Here is a 20,052-nt window from a genome sequence, read left to right on the forward strand (position 1 = left end):
ACATACCTTAAAATGGCAAATTGCTTTAAATAAAAAAGTAAAGATATGTAAATACATTTTTAAAAAGGGTCTCGAGAAAACTGAAAGATGATGGATTTTGTTTTGAAACTAACTTGGGAGTGTCTGAGAAGTAGCCCTTTTGGTCAAATCTAAATGGGCGTATTTTGATATTTCACATTCAAAGACCCTCTCCCTGATGACCACTATTTTTTTTTTTACAGGAAGACAGTAACCTGTAAGAATGTCTGTAGAGAATTTTTTTTTTTTTTAATCTTTTTAAAATTTCACGTTTGACATTTGTTGGTATTGAAATGAGAATAGGCCTCCTGCCATCGGTTTGATGCCTTTCCAGGAAAATAATGTATAAAGCATTTCTGATCTTAATGCATGTAAGGAGTGTTGAGCTATTAACTTAAAAACTTAATACCTGGCCCACAGATATAAGGCAAGTTAATTTGTAACACAGTGGTTGTAGGGTTCTGTATGACATGTAAACCGATGAAATAAAAACTAAACTCCAAACAGGTAATTTCTAGATACTGTGACAGCTGTGCTCTGTGCAAGACAGCATGACAAACTGACACCTGCCAACTCATTTACATTTAGTTTCAGAATCAAAATGACATTTCCTGTGATCATGCTTGAGTGGTATTCTGATTCGCAGAATAGAGTTTTACTTTCAGAGTACTTATAGCCCATGTATGTGCATAGCGTTTCATCAGATTGAAATGTTAGTGATCATTGAAACGTGAATCATTGAGTCATCTCATCTTTATCCCTTCAATTTAAGTCAGACCAGCTCTATCCAGGTCACTTCAAATCTCATTTTACATTTCATGCTGGCAGTTTATCAGACAGAAGCTAACTTGTGAAAGGCAAAGAGGACAGAAGGTTCAAACACTGAAGCTGAGGATGGGGCGAGGGCGAGCTGAAGAGCAAAGAAGAGTAGTATCACTCAGGATTCAGGGGAGAGGAGGAGAGATGCTAAGAGATCGGGCCATATTATATGGCAGTAATAAGGCATCCAAACGTATGTGGCAGTTACTTCTTGCTGAGTACAAAAGTATATGTCACTTTAAAGGGCACTTGTGTCCTGTGACGGAGCCCTACAGCTAGGATGACCCTTTCACCCACATCTCGCATATAGAGATAATGTCCAGCATTTTCACTTTTCATTTGTTTTTTCATTGTCAGAATTAAGAACACATGGATGTTTTTTTTTAACCCTTCTGTCAAATGAGCCGTTTATGCCCTTGCAGCATAGCTTCTACTAGAGCAACAACCTGGCTCATACGAATGCAACAAAGCCAAGCTCTTCTAACAGCCTGGCTTTCATCCAGTGGCTTAGAAGAGAGCAGTGAAGGCGGGTTCAAGAGACTGTGTCAGCTGTCAATCGATTTGTGCAGGTGTGGAGCCAGTGAACTCCTTTGATGCGTCACAGAAACCAAACGTACACAAACTTTGCAGATGAGGTAAAAGCTGCCAGGGAACATCATAGCTTTGTTTACGGAAAGTTGCCTTAGACGGGCCTGTAATGACCAATGCATGTTGAATGTCTATCAATAAAGATTTGTTATGTTGCAAAATGATTATGCCATTGGGATGACAGACAGCACTATGCTCATCATATCTTTCATAGAGCAAAAGCTGTAGCCTGTATCTTTTATGGCTGGTGTGCAGGGAAATAGACTAAAGGACAAATAATAGATGTTTACAAGCCAAAAGGTTAAATACAAATGTTTAAATATCAGTTAAATAGACATTATATGAAAGTTTTTGGTTATCTCTCAGCATTGGTAACATGTCGCACATTGTCCCTCACACACTTTCTTCTCATCCCACATTTGGTCTGTTTGCATCTGGTCACCCTGCCTACAGCTCCACACCTCTGTGTCATCTGGACAGAAGCAGAGAGGTTATGGTGATAAATGATGATGGATACGAATCAGAGACAAGGGATTAATTCAAGTGTAATTGAAACATGTAGCTGAATGGTATTATATTATAATAACAGATTACCCAATAGACAGTTTTTTATTTAATTTTTTTAAGTAACAGTACTTCAGTCCACAGTTACTTTAGTGCTTATTGAGATGCCAGTCTAAGCACAGTCTCGAGGTGAAAACATTTTGATGAGATATCTGTTCTTGCATTTTTTTAACATTGTTGTTTTTGCCAGCTTTATATTGCAATAAATATTAATTGTGACAAATAGACATTCTCTTCCTACATGGTACAAAAAGCATAGCCTTTCCCCCCACCCTCTTTTCAGTAAGATCTTCATATCTCAGACACTGGGTTAAACTGAAGTCTTGTATGAGTAATGAAGTGGGTAGGGAGGGGGCAGGACTGTTGGGTTCAGCAGATCTTTATAAGGAACTGTGAGGTAGTTTCTCTCCTACACTTAAGGGAGCACAGAGACGCTTCTGTCATTTGTGGTCGGAACAATCAGAATCAGAACCAGAAGAACCATCATGGCTATCAAATCTGCTTCTCTCACTGCTCTTATAATCGCTCTCTCTGGTGAGGGGATTTATTTTTTCAGCCAATTCTGTTCAAGAATGTGCATGTCTTACTGATAGAGACTATGATTTGAAGCGTTGTAAAACCTTGATAAAAACTCTGAATCTGTTGCATTCTTTACAGGTTTGGAGGCTCTTGTGGTGACACAGCAGAAGACCCAAACTTCAAAACTGGGACAAAATATTCAGATTCAATGTACCAGGGACAGTGGTAGCTACATAATGTCCTGGTACCAGCAGAAACCAGGCAGTGCCCCAAAGTTCTTGCTTGCTGACAGCAGCAGGGCAAGCAGTTTGCCCAGCAGATTCACATACACAGATAATGGACTAACTGAGTACCTGAACATCAATGGAGTGACGGCTGATGATGAGGCAGTTTACTACTGTGCTATGGTGAGCTCGCCTCACAGCGCTACAGTCAAATGAACAGCTGGTACAAAAACCTCTTTTCCCTCAAATCTGCTTTTAACATGAAATTTAAACAAACCCAATCTCTGAGTATGGCTAAGTGTCAGCCAGGTGAGGAGTAAAAAGCAACTTCCTGTCAGGATAATGACCATTTCCTCCTGTTGACCACATATGATGTCTGTGCTGATGATCACTGAAGCATGGAGTCCCATTAGACACAGTGAAATGCAGCTTAGAGGTTTTTGTATGAGCATATGTCACTGTGGACTACCGACTTTGGGGGAGGCACAAAGCTGACAGTGGCTGATGGTGAGTACACTGTTATTTATTATTTCTACTAATTTATTAAACATTGTGCATTTAATGGACATTCATTGATATATTTTAATAGTAAATACATGTATTTACATGTTTAATTTGTTAATACTAAATTGACAGTTCTTTGTTGTGTTTGTATGTGGGATTTAGATGTGGCTATGTTTATAACATCAGATAATTCAAATAATATTTTATTTAATTTGACGACTTCTCTCATATTTTTAATCACAGAACAGAGTCAGTGTTGTTTTAATGTTAGGATAGCAATGTAACAGTACTTTTAATGTGTTGTTTTTATCTCAATGCAATCCTGAATTTGCATTTCAATCTCACCCTGAGCTGGTTTTACTTTTAACTACAACTCATTTTAATCATTTTCTTCTCCAGAAGAAAATGTTTAATAATGTAATAATGCAATACGTGCTATGAAAAGTGTGAAAATGTCTATTTGTTTTTATATAGCTTATAAGACCTTTTTTGATTTATTTGGTTATTTGGTATACTTGGCAAAATACAATATGTGACATTGCTATTTAGGTTTGAACAGCATGAACTGAGTTCTTCTTAACTTTAACATTTGAGAAACCGATACCAGAGATATCACTCTTTTATATATCCAGTGCAAAAGTGAGCAAGATTGAAAATGATAACAGTTATTAACAATATGATAAAACAATAAAGACGTATTTCAAACTGACCAGTATCATTTTTACATAAGATTTGTTTCTCAAGAAAATGTTTTTCCTTCTTGTCTTTTTCTTCCAGCTCGTCACTCATCTCCCCCTGAGCTGGTCCTGCTGGCCCCCTCCCAGGACCTCTCCTCTGGGGACAGGGCTACAGTGGTGTGCCTGGCTCAGGGCTTCTACCCTGACGGTGCCACCCTGACCTGGTCAGAGGATGGCAAAGATGTGGCGGGCACTGAGTTTCAGACTGGCGAGTCTCAGCGCCAGTCTGATGGCACGTTCTCCCTCAGCAGCGCCCTGACGGTCCAGCCACAACGCTGGCGCTCTGGACACACCTACACCTGTCAGCTGAGCCACTCCGCCCTCTCCAGGCCTCTGAGCAAGAGTGTGGCACAGGGACAGTGCAGCTAGAGGGCGAGAGAGCAGGATTCAGCCAAGCTACACACGGGACACAGGAATGCGCTTCTGTGGGTTTGGTGAATATTTACCTGCTTAAAAGCATCTGTGACAGTACGCTGTTTTGTTGGTTTCCCTTAAATAACATACATTTTCAAAGCTCTCTTTATAAATGTGTATCAATAAAACATTTTAATTTCATGAAGATATATGAGATGTTGTCTTCATTTCACTATGCCAGTCAGAAAAAGAGACACAATATAAATATTTCTGAGCTTCATCAACTTGTTTGGCACACATTGACAGAAAACAAAGGTATAAGATGGAAGAAACACCTTCGGGAAAAAAGTTGAATGGCAGTGAATTGAAAGCTGCTATTCTCTGTACATGTTGCATGTTATCAGGCTGCCAGTCCCACCAGAAGTTGCTTGTAGGCAACAGATAAAACTGAAGTCTTTGCTGGAATCTGATTTCTTGGTGTGTGTTTGTCAACTCCTTCCACACAAATTTCTCCAATGTAGTGTGTTTTCTTTTTAGCTAACTATCTCTATCTATTGGTGATACTGTAGAATTAAACCCACCTGCTCCCAGCACATCGCTGGAGTGTATCACTCACTCAAATCTACTAATGGTAGTTTAATAGTTTAGTCTTCTGTGGTCATTTAAATGTTTGTAAAGTATCACCAAACAGTTTTGTCTTATGTTTTCTCCAGTGTTTCGAGTCACAAGGTCATGATAGTTTAAGAGACGTGAAGTTCAGTCATCCGCATAACAGACCGCTCTCAGAACTTTACCTACTTCCTGTCAAGGGGTAGAATTCAAATCTTTCAACAACCTCAGACCCCATAATTTCTGTATGCTGAAGCACAGCTGCAAACGGAATAAGAGGGAATGTTGAACTGAAACCTGGACACCCACATGGATTATCACTGTGTACAGGGTTCCAATGTGCCGGTTAACAAAGAAATGGAGTGGCAATATTTCTCATGATAATTATTATGATTTTAATGAGTTTAGTTTTCAGTATGCATTGCCTTTAATTATGTACATTTGAGCAGACCTCCTTACAATAAAACATTCTCATTTCATGAAGATATATGAGATGTCCTTTTTTACGAATTACATTTATTGTATTTCATTTCACTGTACCAATCAAGAAAATAGACAAAAATAGAGCTTCATCAACTTGTTTAACACAAACTGAAGAAATACAAAGGTATAAGGTGGTGTAAACTCCTCAAAACAAGTTGAATAGTAGTGAAAGGGTAGTAGGGACATGCTGTATGTTATAAGTTTCATCAACAGTCTCAAAACTGAAAACTATGCTTGAATCATATTGTTGCTCTGGGTCTGAGATGTCCTCCTCCAGTTTGCGCTCTATTTTTAGCTTACTGTCTCCATCTACTGGTGACAATGTAGAATTAAACTGCACCCTTCCCCTTGATGTACTGCTAAACTGAAACTGTCCAGCTACAAACTCATGCTAGAGTAATGATAGTTCAGTAGTATTTGGTGATTGCATGGTATGCGAGTCTTTCCAAACAGGTATTGAATTGAATTGAATTGAATTGAATTGCTACATGGCTATAAAAGTTTCAGGGAAGTCATGTGCAGTCATCTGCATAACAGACTGCTGTCAAAACCCTATCTGCTTCCTGTAATGGGGTAGAATTCAAATCTTTTAACAACCAGAGACCGAATCATGTCCATATCCTGAAGCACAGCTGCACTAAGTATAAGAGAGAAGAAAGAACTGAAACCTCCCTTCAGTGACTTTACCATGTCCTTCCTCACTGTCTTTCTTTTTATTTGATCTTTTTACTGCTAAATTGTTTTGGTAGGGTATTATTTGTATGTAATTTGCAATATTAGGGAATATTAAATATTTTTGTCTTGACATATTCTATATACAGTACCTAGAGCAACCATCTTAGAAAACAATATGTGTAAAGTCAGTGCTTTTTCCAGTGGGTTTTTAAACATTAGCATTCACCTATAAGTATTGAAATATTTCTTGTGTCTTCTGAAAAGTTCTTGGGTAAGTCAGATTTATTTCACAATTGATTGCAAGGGCGTCACTTTGCTTTTAGAAGTGGTGGGGACAATAACCACAAGCTTGAGTGTGGTTTGAAAAGTGCTGGGTACCCTTATGTAAGCTATTCATCCATTCAACGTTGCATTACAATATGCTCTACAGTGTATTGTCAGGTGTTGAAAATCCCATTCGAACAATAAAAAATAGATAATCTCGATGTTGACAACAGCACCAGCTTGCTTATTTTACCAGATCAAAACGGTCTCAATTTAAGACACACCGTTAGCTAGGGTGGCTGTAGGGAACGTTACCTTATCTGTGAATAACAAGCTAACATTTGGCAAGGTCAACGCCACATCTTGCCTTATCACTGTCACCAGTCGGTGGTTTTCCAAATTAAATGTAGGCTAGAGTAATTAATATTTAATAACACCTAAAACTAAATTAGACTGACGGAAGAGATTGACAGAGGCAGCGACGAGCTGTGCCTCATCCGTGTTAGAAGGGCTAGGGCTGACTGCATACGTCACTACGGTTGCGTGCCCTGGGGGGGGGGCGTGTTGCGTGCATGTATGCAAATCCAAATTTAAGAATCCTCTACCTCAATCGGCACAGGTGAGAACACTTCGACTGTGTAAGAACCAATTTTCAGGTGTTCATTAATAAGGTGGAGATATTTTCTTACGTTGAACTTCGGAAGTCCGTAAAACACATTTAAGTGGGGAAAAAAAAAATCGAAAAATATTTACCATAAGTGTGAAGACAGATCGCGAGTAGTAGTATAAAACTCAGTCAGTGCTTCCTTAAGGTTTTATTTCTTAGAGAAAACTAGACGTGTGTTGTCTCCATCGGCATAAGGGAAATTGTATTTTAAACTCCTTTGCACTACACGCAGCCAGGCAGGTGTAAATGCTGTGAGGATGTCATCGTGCGCGCCTATCGCATGATTTAGACTCGACGATTTAGGTTGAGTAGGCTATGTGGGGATTTTTTCGGTCGCAATTGGTTTGCACATTTTAAAAAGTGGTAGGGACAAAATTCAAATTATGAATAGTGATGGGGACATGTCCCCCCCCCCCCCCCCCCCCCGCCCCCGTCCCCCCCGTAATCTACGCCTATGATTGACTTTGTGCAAGCATTTTCATGTTGTAACGTAAATAACAATTTTCTAATCTGCTTCAAAAACCTTAAAGGGCATTTCCCCATGCTGAGACACAGTTAGTTAAAAGAAGAGGAACTAATACCACAAAACATAGCAAACACATTTTACTTCTTTATTTGAGTCCACGATTCATATAAGGAAAGACATTGATCCAATGCATTAATTGCTCAGGATTCATACATGTGAGTGACTCAGTCAGCAGTATTATACAGCAGCACAACGAATCCTTCTCCAAATGTGACTAATTCCAATTATGAATGACATGGAGCAGTACTTTGCCAATGGTTAGCTTTTTCTAAAAATCCGACTATCCTGAGAAATTGTAACCAGAATCAAAGATTTGCTGTACAAGAGACAGACGTTTCCCAAACTTTAAATAAGGGCTTCTTCCATGCATTAATGATAATTAAAAAAAAAGCTTTTTTCCAGGGCGAACACTTTCTCATTGCTCTTGTATCAGTAAGGGTTACTTATTTACATCACGGCGCCGCTTATAATTCTCCCCGCCCCGTCTGTTGTGAAGTCTACTTTCGTTTAGACAACCCAGCTGTTCGAAGCTGTCAGACCATTTCCTGATTCACTCGCCTGTGTCGGATCGTCGTACGTTCGCTCTACACTGCTTGCAGGTATGTTCGTAACCCAAGCACTGTGTCTAACGTCTGTTTGTCATATGAGGGCCAGGTAGTTACTCTTCCCTCCTGTATTGTTTAAGCGAGTTTGATATGTTGTAACCGCTCCCTGCGCCGTCCTTTGTTTTGTTCCAGCTGATGTTTGGTAGGCCACATTGGTGGGGTAGCAGAATTTGTTTAGTTTCACTTTCTCTTTCTCTACTCAAGAGCCAAAACCCCACTGAGTATGTTAGAGAATGTCCTTTGAATTACTGTGATATAGCAAGGATAATTTTGTTTTCGGTTATCACAAGCTATTGCCACAGCAGCAGGTGCTTCATACCACTATAGAGGATGTTGTGAAAGAAGCCATTGTACCATAAATGACTAGCATGAATGTGTGGAATAAAATAGCATTAAGGAACTGAAACTAAATATTATCTTCTTCAGATACAGTTGGTGAAAACATCCTACTATGGCCAGTGCTGGAAGCAATGTGTGGGTGGGCTTCATAGAGGCTCTTCCAGTGGTGGGCTCAGTGAAAGAGGCAGTGGAGTGGGTCTTGGCTGTGGCTGCAGATGACTCAGCTCTGGCCAAGGAGAAACTGGACGTCATCAATGGGAGGCTTAGAAGAGCGCTCAAGTTGAAAGTTGAGAACAGGTCTTCTGGGAGTTCATCGGGATATTCCTCTCAGAGCACATCTGGCAGCTCAACGCCAGTTGGGAAGAAATCATCTGGTCTGACTGCAATGGATGTGAAAAGTAAGTATTGCTCTACTGATTAGGGTGATAAGTGTTACTGCCCATCCACATTTTGCTGTTAGTTTTGTTCGGCTGGTAAGTGTCAGCTGTCAATTCATATGTTATTATTGCAGATGTCTTGACATGTCTGATTCAGAGCTGAGTCTGTTGTTTATGTTATTTCAGGTGTTGCCGAAATTAACCTGATGGCCCACATAATAGAAGTAGTGGGCCAGCATGACAAGAAGAAAGGGAAACAATCAGCAAAACAACAGGCAGCTCGCACCAAAGAAGTGTTAAAGGTTCAAGAAGAGACACTGAGGATGATCCGTCTAATCAACCAAAATTTTGAGTTCAGTGCTCCTCTTGGTGATGATGGTAAGAGGTCCAGAAGGGGTGAGCATGTCATCAATAATGGTGTCATTACATTTTACCAAAAAGCTGTAGATGACTTCATGAACCAACCAACCAACCTTGGCATAGATGGTCCCCTTGATAGTAACACAGCAAATGCCATTATGAATGAGTTAGTGGTACATTTTGATGAAGATGAACTGTATATCAATGCTAATGCACTGATATATGGTGAATACTGTCGGGTATTGAAGAAAGCTCTTAGAGATTTCCTGACAGTGCATAGGCACGGAGGCAGGAGCCAGGAAGACAAGGATGATGCACGGAATGATGTGACTCACATTATACATCACATGAATGACATAGAGGCTTATGTAGATCGGTTTGCTAAGGTAAAATGGATTGGAAATAACAGACAGAAACAAACACGATTTGAAAGGATCCGAAATGAGGTTGAGACCATGTTTACCAACTGGACTCAATATTTTGACAGCGTTAGAGAAAAACTTCAGTTCCCAGCTTAAGGCAGCTCTGAGGCTAACAGCATGTAAAGAGTAGGGAGGTGTGTTAACATGAGTAGGGAGGCGCTTATATTGTTATTGCTAACCTTCAATAGAAATGTTTGGGCTGACTGCAGTAGGAAACTGTCTGGTATATCATGGCCTGCAGCTGTAGCTCTAACTTACTCACTTACTTACTCACTTACGTACTCTCTTACTCACTACTTACTTACTTACTTACTTACTTACTTACTTACTTACTTATTCACTCACTTACTTACTTACTTACTTACTGACTTACTTAATCACTTACTTACTTACTTACTTACTTACTTACTTACTTACTTACTTACTTACTTGGTCATTGTATGCAAAGGATACATTGCTACATGTTCTTCAGAAACTAACTTTTTTCCCAAACATGCATCAGCAATCCACAACCCAGTTAAACTATTACACAAATAATACATCAGTCAGCTAGCTTTGTTTCTTTCACATAAGCATCAAGTATGGGGAAACTAAATTGTGTCTATGATCAGTGGCATCATGTTTAGGCGTGACGTCAATGGTGTCATACTTGATTTTAACCCATTACATTTCTTTTCATTGAGTGAAATTCTCCCAACATTTCTTTAGCTATTTGGCCGTGTGTGAGGTCAAAGACCTCTGGTGTTCATGCACAGTCCTGTCTCTGTAAATGTGAAAATCAACAAAGTGGCTTGGACTGGGACAAATTCCAGCCAATAAACAAACAGGGGCTCTAATGCTCCAGTGTTGCTTCAGTAGCACTGAAGAGTGGTCTGTTTTTGATTGGTTCTTAAGTTTAAATAGCATCAGTCTATTGCTAACATCAAAGACAAGACTTTTAAATAGAGGGAGATACAGAGAGCAACAACCTGTAAACTGCAAGAACCTGAAAAGTCCTTTAATTATTATAATTATTATATCTTTGTTTTTTCACTTATTGAATGTGGTCAACTATTGTGATGTACTGTCATCAAGTTTTGTTTGAACAATAAAGTGGTTATAAATGTTAAAAATGCAATGATGTGTGTTCTGCCTTCCTTTAGAAATGCTCACCTTAAAGCAGCACAACGGATCAATAGCTATTCGCGAACGGCATGCTAGCAGCTAAAACTAACGAAATCTCTTGAAATGTGCTGACTTTGACATAATGACAAACTAGTTACTCAACGACTGTCCTTACAGTCAAATATCAAGCAAGTACGATACAAGACAAAGCAAGACGGCAAATAAGCTACTTACTAGATCTGCAGAAACAAGTCAGGGCGGCGGGCGTCGGCAGGTAAAACTACAGAACGCAGTTATATGCCTAAGGACCCTTGTATCGCAATGGCACGGAGGCGATTCTCCATATTAAAAGTCATTGTAGCGACCCAATTTTTTTTAAGCTGTTATTTTAAGGTTAAACTGCTTATCCTAACCCTAATTCTGAAGTATAATTGTTACATAATGGGGCTTTAAATGTAGTAGCTTTAGTAGCTGTAGCTAGATAAATACTGCCACCATGTGGACCGATAGAAGTCGCGCAGGATTAGTTTCCTTTTTATTGTTGAACTGATCTACCACAGGAGAACACGTTGATTTAAACGAAGCTGAATTCCTCCTTGAAGAGCCTTCTTTTGCGTTTGAATTAAGGACATTATTTGTCTGTGAGTAGAGCTTTTGTGTACATGTAATGGCGTTTAGAGAATTAAGAAATTACGTCGAATTTATTGTTTCTAAATGTTATAAGATAATACAGTATTTAGCAGCTAAATTATGCTAGCTCTGGTTGTATCGTGCTACCTGTATGCAACATTATTTGACATGAATGTATCTTTTCATTTCTGTCTGTTCCAGTTTTACAAAATCAAGTGTCCTTTGTGAATAATTGCATGGCCATAACTTCAGTAACAAGAAAATCAAAACTTTTGGATTTCACGAAATTCATCAACTTTATTCAGCATAGACAAGTGTTAGCTAGCTGTCTAGTCCTGCAAGGTAGGAAACGCAGTACGAGGACAGCATAGTGGGGGAATGTATGAAATGTGAGAAATGTATGAAATGTGCCTGAATTATAGAACTGGTCAGACCCTGTAGCATGTGCCATGTCTGACAGAATGTGCACCCAGTTCCCCAGGTTCCAAATTAATAAAAAAAAACATCAATAAAGGATTCATGGATTGCACAGGTTCATTCTACCTACATAAGATCCAACTCTTCAGATTGCACCTCCTTTCCTAACTTGCACTTTCTCTTCCTTCCTCTTCCTTTTTCCTCCTCTCCTTATCTTTCCTCTAATGCTATTTCCTCTAACTAGAACTTAAAGTAACAGTATGTTACAATTGTAATTTAGGGTTAGTGTTAGGATTAGCAATTTTACCTTAAAATAAATAACATCTAAAAAAAAAAAAACGTTTAATATGGAGAATGGCCTCTGTGCCATTGCCATACCAGGGCGTCGTGCTGCTTTTACTCACACTTACAGTAGTTAAATTAATCTAAAATAGTATTTTTTGTTACACTTGGTCTCTATTGCTGGTAGCTTGATTGTTCTGTCCTTTGTGTCACTTTGGATAAAAGCATCTGCTAAATGACTAAATGTCATTGTAAAAGTCAGTGCTTGCACACAGTAGGGCTTTGGTACCCATTTTACTGTGATCACCTAGCATTTATAACAGGTTTTGAAAGTGCAAAGAGCATAACTAAATACGCTGGATATTAAGATTACCATCCCTTTCATTCAGTGTGACTTTCTCTTTACCAAATTATCTCAAACTTTGTACAGTGTGTTTATAATCTTTAAAATATCTGGCCACTGATGAATTTGGATTGCTCCACCTAATTACACTTTTGTGTTCGCTCATGCATTTCCCTACAAAGCCTTGTTCTCCTGCAGGCTCCTGTTTTGATTCTTCTCTGGCTCTGGAACGTTGGTCTCTAAGGGCCTCTCTCTCTCTCTCTCTCTCTCTCTCTCTCTCTCTCTCTCTCTCTCCCTTCTTCTTCTAACATAATGACATACTAACATAATGTAATTACATCTACACACATATGCCAACACACCTACTCATTTTTCTCTAGCCTTCTTACTTTTGGAGAAGTTATAATAAACTATCTCTTCCGAAAAACTGAACCTTGTTTTTGTGTTGCTGCCTGGAAACGAGCCGGCCTGTAACATAGATTGGAGGCTCTTCCGGGATTCAGCGAACGGGTTGTGAGACTGAAATGTAGAGGTCCAGGTGAGAGTGTTCTCGGTGGGTCACTTAATTAAAGACTGGTTCGTAAGAGTGGTCCAGCTGTGTTGTGCTGATGACCCGTCCATCAGAGTACTGTTTGATATTTTGGTTTTCTAATTTTGGTTAATATTTTAAAGGGTGATCCTGGGTGGGAATCATGTTCTGTTGGGGGCACACTTCGGTGCTGTAGTCAAGGTTAAAATAACTAAGTTCAGCGTTTCAAGTCGCCCTGTTCCTGGCAATGCTTCATTTCATCTTTTCCCTTCTATCTCTTTCCAGCTCGTCCCTCATCTCCCCCTGAGCTGGTCCTGCTGGCCCCCTCCCAGGACCTCTCCTCTGGGGACAGGGCTACTGTGGTGTGCCTGGCTCAGGGCTTCTACCCAAAGGTGTGGCACAGGGGTAGTGCATCTGGACAGGGAGAGCAGGCATTAACCAAGCAGCCATGGGGGCCAGATTCTGGTGTTATTTCTTTTAAATGGCAGTGGTCTTGGCTTGTGTGTATTTCAACCTTTGATTCATGATTCACACTCACTGGTGGGTATTCCTGAGAGGGGATATTGAGTAGCCTGGTACTGGTACTGATGCCTGGATGACTTTTGTTTGCAGGTTTTTAACTTACTGTGGCATTTGTCTGTATTATGTAATATTGGTGGATGTGAAAAGGCATCCACCTGAAAAAAAAATGATGTGTAAAGTCTGTGTTTTTTCCCACTGGATATTAAAACATTAGCATTGACATATACTTGGTAATGATATTTCTTGTGTTCTCTGAAAAGTTCTTGAAATCTGGTTCAGCACAGTCATATGATTTTCACAATAGATTATGAGCAGGCATTTGCATGTTGTAACAAGAGCTTTCTTATCTGCTCCAAAAACCTTACAGGACATTTCCTTATGCTGAGACACAGTTAGTTAGAAGAATACAAACTAAAACCACAAAGCATAACACACACATTTCACTTCTTTATTTGAGTCCACAATTCAAAATAAATATACTTAAGGACACACATTTACCAGATGCATTAATTGCTCAGACATGATCATGATCAGACATGATGATGTGACTCAATCAGCAGTAATTATACAACATGTCTTATGGGTAAACTCAGCACCTTCTCCTCCATATGTGACGACTTCCAATTATGAATGCGATGGAGTAGTACTTTGCCAAATGCTTTGCTTTTATTTCTGCAAATCCAACTATCCTGAAAAATTGACGTTTGTTACCAGAATCAGAGATTTGCTGTACAAGAGACTTTCCCCAAACTTTAAATAAGGGCTTCTTCTAGCCTATATCCAGGATGAACACTTTCTCATTGCTCTCATCAATAAACGCATATGAGCCTCCTCATGAATCGAGGTATTTTGGAGAATGGATGCACACAGAAACACATGCACACACACACACACACACACACACACCCACACACACACACAAACACACACACACACACACACACACACACACACACACACACACACACACACACACACACCCACACACACACACACACACACACACAGGCACGTGCAGAGGGGGGGGGGGCTAAGGGGGCTTGAGCACCTGCCCCTTTTGCCCTTGATGCCCAAAGTGCCCTTTTGTCAGAGTGTTTTTTTATTATTATTATTATTTATTTTTAATTTGTGTGTGAAAAGTCCGTCTGTGCGGCCCAAAATAATAATACATTTAACGAAATGATAATAATTTAGATCTACCTTGGTCGGTCACATGATCCACAACGTGCCCTCTCTCTGCCCTGACGTGCCCTGCTGACCGACGCCTCGGATAAGTTTCTCTACAGCTCCCGTTTTCTAGGTAAGCCGAGTAGCCTTGTGATGCCAAATGTGCCATGATGACTCGGGAATAACTCGGTGTAAAGTTTGCTATAGGGGCTTATATGCCTCTCTCTTGTACGTCGCTTTGAACAAAAGCGTCTGCTAAATGACTGCATGCAAATATGAGCCAAAAATAGTTGATTAACTCCCGTAAATAAACTTGTCAACGTATGAAGTTTGTATCGTTTAATATAGAGCGTGGTCTTTAAATCTGAGAGCATTTTCGTTCATTTCACGTCATGATTTTGTATTGGTTGGTGAATTTTGGTAACGTTATTTTCTCATCAATCAGAGAGAGAGAGAGAGAGGGCCAGATAGCGAGAGCGAGCAGAAGTCTTTGAGCAGAACGAGTGCGAGAACTTAAAATGAAACACAGGGAATTTCTGATAGAAACAGTGTATTTGAGTGCGACAACTTAAACTGAAACACGGCAATTTTGCAAGCAACAGTGTATTTGAGTGCAGACAATCCGTTTTGAGCAGGATCTCCCCCCCCCCCCTCTCTCTCCATCCGTCTCATTCCCTCTCTCACTATCTCCATCTCTCACTCCCTCCCTCTCTCTCCATCCATCTCACTCATTGGAAATTGTATGTTGAAATGGACCCACATTGACTATAAACATTGCACCCTTTTGACAACTTTCATACTCACAGTGAAACACAGCTGTCTACAGTACTTGCTGCCTGTAAAATTATAGTTTAAAGGCCTTGTTCCCATATAGTTCCCCCGCTCATTTAAAACCTAATGAGTATGCACCTGTTTGTGAAATGGATGTATGTGTGTGTGTGTGTGTATGTGTGTGTGTGTGTGTGTGTGTGTGTGTGTGTGTGTGTGTGTGTGTGTGTGTTGGCAGCTGTGGAGACACTGTAATGTGTCTGGGGGTATAAACCAACCCCTTGTGATAACACTGTCCTATAGTGTGAAATGAACTCAGCGTCACACTGGTGGAAATGACCGTCACACCAGTTGACATAGGCTATAGAAAAGGCCTAGATAAATACATTTTTACAAATCCGTGCTACATGTGCCCCCTTTTTAACTTTGAGCACCTGCCCCTCCAAAGGTCTCTGCACGGCCCTGCACACACACACACACACACACACACACACACACACACACACACACACACTCATATATATGTGTAAATAATTAGTAATGCTCTTTTTCTCGCTAAACTGTTTTCACTAATTAAAGGTCCAAGTCAAATGTTGGAATTATATTTAGATAGTTTTATATATTACAGTCTGAATTTATATCAACTATAACATTTTAAATCACCAAACAATTGGTTATACCGTATGTTTCTACTTACAGTAACATAGAAATAGGTGAATGTCAGTTCAGATCACTGATTTAAAATGTTGTTAGGATGGCCGTAACTGCTGCCATTATATTCAGTATCATATAGTGTGAAACTGAATATATTATACCTGAGAAAAATTATGTGTAATGTGCGTGTTTTTCCCACCGGATATTAAAACATTAGCATTGACATTTGCTTGGTATTGATATTTCTTGTGTTCTCTAGAAAGTTCTTGAAAAATTGTTTAGCACAGTCATATGATTTTCATAATAGATTATGAGCAGGCATTTTCATGTTGTAACAAGAGCTTTCTTATCTGCTCCAAAAACCTTACAGGAAATTTCCTCATGCTGAGACACAGTTAGGTAGAAGAAGACGAACTAAAACTACAAAACATAACGCACTAATTTAACTTTTTTATTTGAGTCCACAATTCAAAATAAATGTACTTCAGGACACACATTTAACCAATGTATTTATTGCTCATATATGATTCAAACATGTGACCAAGTCAACAGTAATTATAAAACAATTGGGTTCTAGCGCGTAATTTAGCTGTTTCTGATTGGACGAGAGACGTTCCATGCTATAGGTTATTCTTCAACATACCTACAGTTACGGGACTTTTCACAGCTTGACGTTGACAATGGAACTATTTTTTGTTGCGGAGAAACAATGGCGAAATAAACTATTTTTAATCAATAACTTCGTGTTGAAATGTTAATTTGTTGACTGTAGAATTGTTTTATAAAAGCAATATAGCACTCGTGGGAGTGGGGTAGGTAAGGGATAATCCCACGGGTGGTGTTCGGCCGTAGCCACCGAGGCCGCCAGGCCGAGTGGCGTAGGCAACAACACCCGTGGGATTATCCCTTACCTACCCCACTCCCACTCGTGCTATATTGCTTAATTATACAGCAGCACAACAAATCTAATGGGTAAACTCTACACCTTCTCCTCCAAATGTGATGACTTCCAATTATGAATGAGATGGAGCAGTACTTTGCCAAATGCTTTGCTTTTATTTCTGCAAATCCAACTATCCTGAAAAATTGACGTTTTTTACCAGAACCAGAGATTTGCTGTACAAGAGACTTTTCCCAAACTTTAAATAAGGGCTTCTTCTAGCCTATATCCAGGATGAACACTTTCTCATTGCTCTCATCAATAGTCGCATATGAGGCTCCTCATCAATCGAGGTATTTTGGAGAATGGATGAACACACAAACGCATGCACACACACACACACACACAATGCTTAGCATTAAACAGTGTTTTCCGGAATTCCACGTGAACAGCGTGGGCGCAGATTTGGGGTAGATGCTCTGCTTCAGGGCAAGCTCTCCCAGCTGAGCGTGCCTGACTCCACCTGCAGGTGGATCACAGACTTCCTGTCTGACAGGAAACAACACGTGAGGCTGGGGAAGCAGGTCTCTGACTCCCGGACCATAAGCGACGGTTCCCCTCTGGGCTGCGTTCTTTCCCCTCTACTCTTCTCCCTGTATACCAACAGCTGCACCTCCAGTCACCAGTCCGTCAAACTCCTTAAGTTCGCGGACGACACCACCCTCATTGGACTCATCTCTGGTGGGGACGAGTCTGCTTACAGGTGGGAGATTGACCATCTGGTGACCTGGTGTGGTCAGAACAAGCTGGAGCTAAATGCTCTGAAATCAGTGGAGATGGTTGTGGACATTAGAAGGGACGCAGCCCCACCCTCCACCCTGAAAGACTCCCCAGTCCACACTGCAGAATCCTTCCGCTTCCTGGGCTCCATCATCTCTCAGGACCTCAAGCAACCTCACCAAAAAAGCACAACAGAGGATGTGCTTCCTGCGGCAGCTGAGGAAGTACAACCTGCCAAAGACATTGATGGTGCACTTCTACACCTGCATCTTCGAGTCCATCCTCTCCTCCTCCATCAACACCTGGTACGCTGCTGCCACTGCCAACGACAAGGGCAGACTGCAGCGTATCATCCACACTGCTGAGAAGGTGATTGGCTGCAATCTGCCATCTCTACAGGACCTGTTTGCCTCTAAGACCCTAAGGCGGGCAGGTAAGATTGTAGCCGATCCCTCCCACCCGGGTCACAAACTCTTTGAGGTCCTCCCCTCCGGCAGGAGGCTGCGGTCCATCAGGACCAAAACCTCACGTCACAAAAACTGCTTTTTCCCAACTGCAGCTGGACTCATCAACAAGGCCCGGGACCCACACCTGTCTTGGACTCTTGCCCCTCCCCCACACCCCAAGTCTGAGTTATGTTAACTACCATTTCACTCCTTACATTGCACATTGCACACTCACTTTTGCACACCTGCACATCATTCTTTTTGTTTTATATTATTTGAAGTACTTATTGTGTGTGTATGTTTGTGTTTTTTATGTTTTTATGTTTTTATGCTTAATGTTTACTGTATCCACCCATGCACCAGAGCAAATTATAGGTAGGCGCATACCTACTTTACAATAAATCTGTTTCTGATTTCTGATGTCCGTGATCCATTCTTAGCTAGTCAGCTGAAACTCGTGGAGGCCTGCTTGGACGTCCGATCGGTTTTTGAAGGATGTAGAGTTCTGTGTCGACGTGAATAGATGCGGAGGGATCCGGTCGCCTCCTAATATTCAATAAACTTCTGGGCTACAGTATAAATCTACCGATGTAACTTAGGTTGCAACTAAACGAGTCAAAGTATTTTCGTAACTTCGGCCAAGAGTTCAAATACGATTGTTGTGCGTGGTCCTTTGTTCTTCTTTTGCAGTGAGGGTATCTCTTAAATGAATGGTGTTCACTGTTGTAAACCCACCGCCAGAGAGACAGATATTTGGGTTTGCCGCGGCTTTAAAGGGAAAAATGCGTCATCATTTTTGTTACCTTTTTGCAGCCAATGCTGTATCAATACAAAAGGAGATAAGAAAGTCAACGTGATAAGGGTAACGTGGGTGATGTAGTCTATGGTGGGACATACACTTACAGTGGTCTACCAGAGACAACGCTTGGGTTGGCCCAGGGCTCTGAAGGTAAGCTTGGCCATTGATTCACTTAGCTTCTTACATACTAACACATCTAATAGTCCCAGCTCTGCACGCTCCTCAAGCAGCTTCATGACCCCCTCCCTAAGGCCTTCACTGAGCAGCATGTCCCTGGTGTTTTGGGCTAGACTTCCACTCCCTGTCTCCTGAACTGCCTTTTTTGACCAGAACATGGCCCATCTGCTTTACAGCTGTGACCAGTAGTTCTATTCTGGTCAGAGGATTAGATGTTCTCGAACTCACCCCCTCCATCATGAGGTCCTGGCCTGTTTGCGTCTTCGTCTTCTGAATTTGACTGAGGTCATCAGGTAAAGTTTGTCTTACTATACCAGATATCCAATGCCTAAGGCCTTATTGTCCTTATCCCTCATCTGATTTGACAAGAGATCGTAGCATATTGATTATTTAGTAGCAAATGGCTTTAGATACAACTGAAATACTTATTTTGTATCTTTTTGTATTTTGTATCAATAACACTTAAAGGATCGGTTATATGACAAAAAAAATAAGCTCAGGCAAACTCAGACTGGTTGAGAGTACAAGGCACTTTTATTCACGGCACCGAGGAGGCATCATCAAAGCAGCCCACAGTACAGTGAGTTGAAGACTTATTTTATACATTGCTCATTGCACATTGTTTGCATGGAGTCACGTTGGGTCGTTCAGGTCTGCAAAGAAAGAATAACTTGTCACAGTGACCTATCGAATATGTGCCGACATGAATGTCGGGCAACAGGAGTGTCACTTACTGTTCTCCCAGATACAGACTTCGGGCCAATAGTTCCTCCTTTTGCAAACTGCAGATAGAAGTGAACTTCCTGTTTCCAAGTAAGAACTTAATGTTGCAACACACTGAGAGAGGTGGAGGTCAAATTAAGGCTGAGACTGTCAGCTTTAAAAACCAGACCAACCTGA

At 40.6% G+C, this 20,052-nt stretch overlaps 1 gene segment (V, D, J or C); it reads left to right on the forward strand.

Annotated features, from left to right (window-relative positions):
- The first annotated feature begins 2,474 nt into the window (after nt 1-2,474).
- Nucleotides 2,475-4,342, forward strand: LOC308374421 (immunoglobulin kappa constant-like). The segment is given in 3 exons: nt 2,475-2,523; nt 2,647-2,907; nt 4,014-4,342.
- The last annotated feature ends 15,710 nt before the right edge of the window (nt 4,343-20,052 follow it).

The sequence above is a fragment of the Sprattus sprattus genome (assembly GCF_963457725.1).
Source record: "Sprattus sprattus genome assembly, chromosome: 13".
In the NCBI taxonomy this organism is placed as follows: domain Eukaryota; kingdom Metazoa; phylum Chordata; class Actinopteri; order Clupeiformes; family Clupeidae; genus Sprattus; species Sprattus sprattus.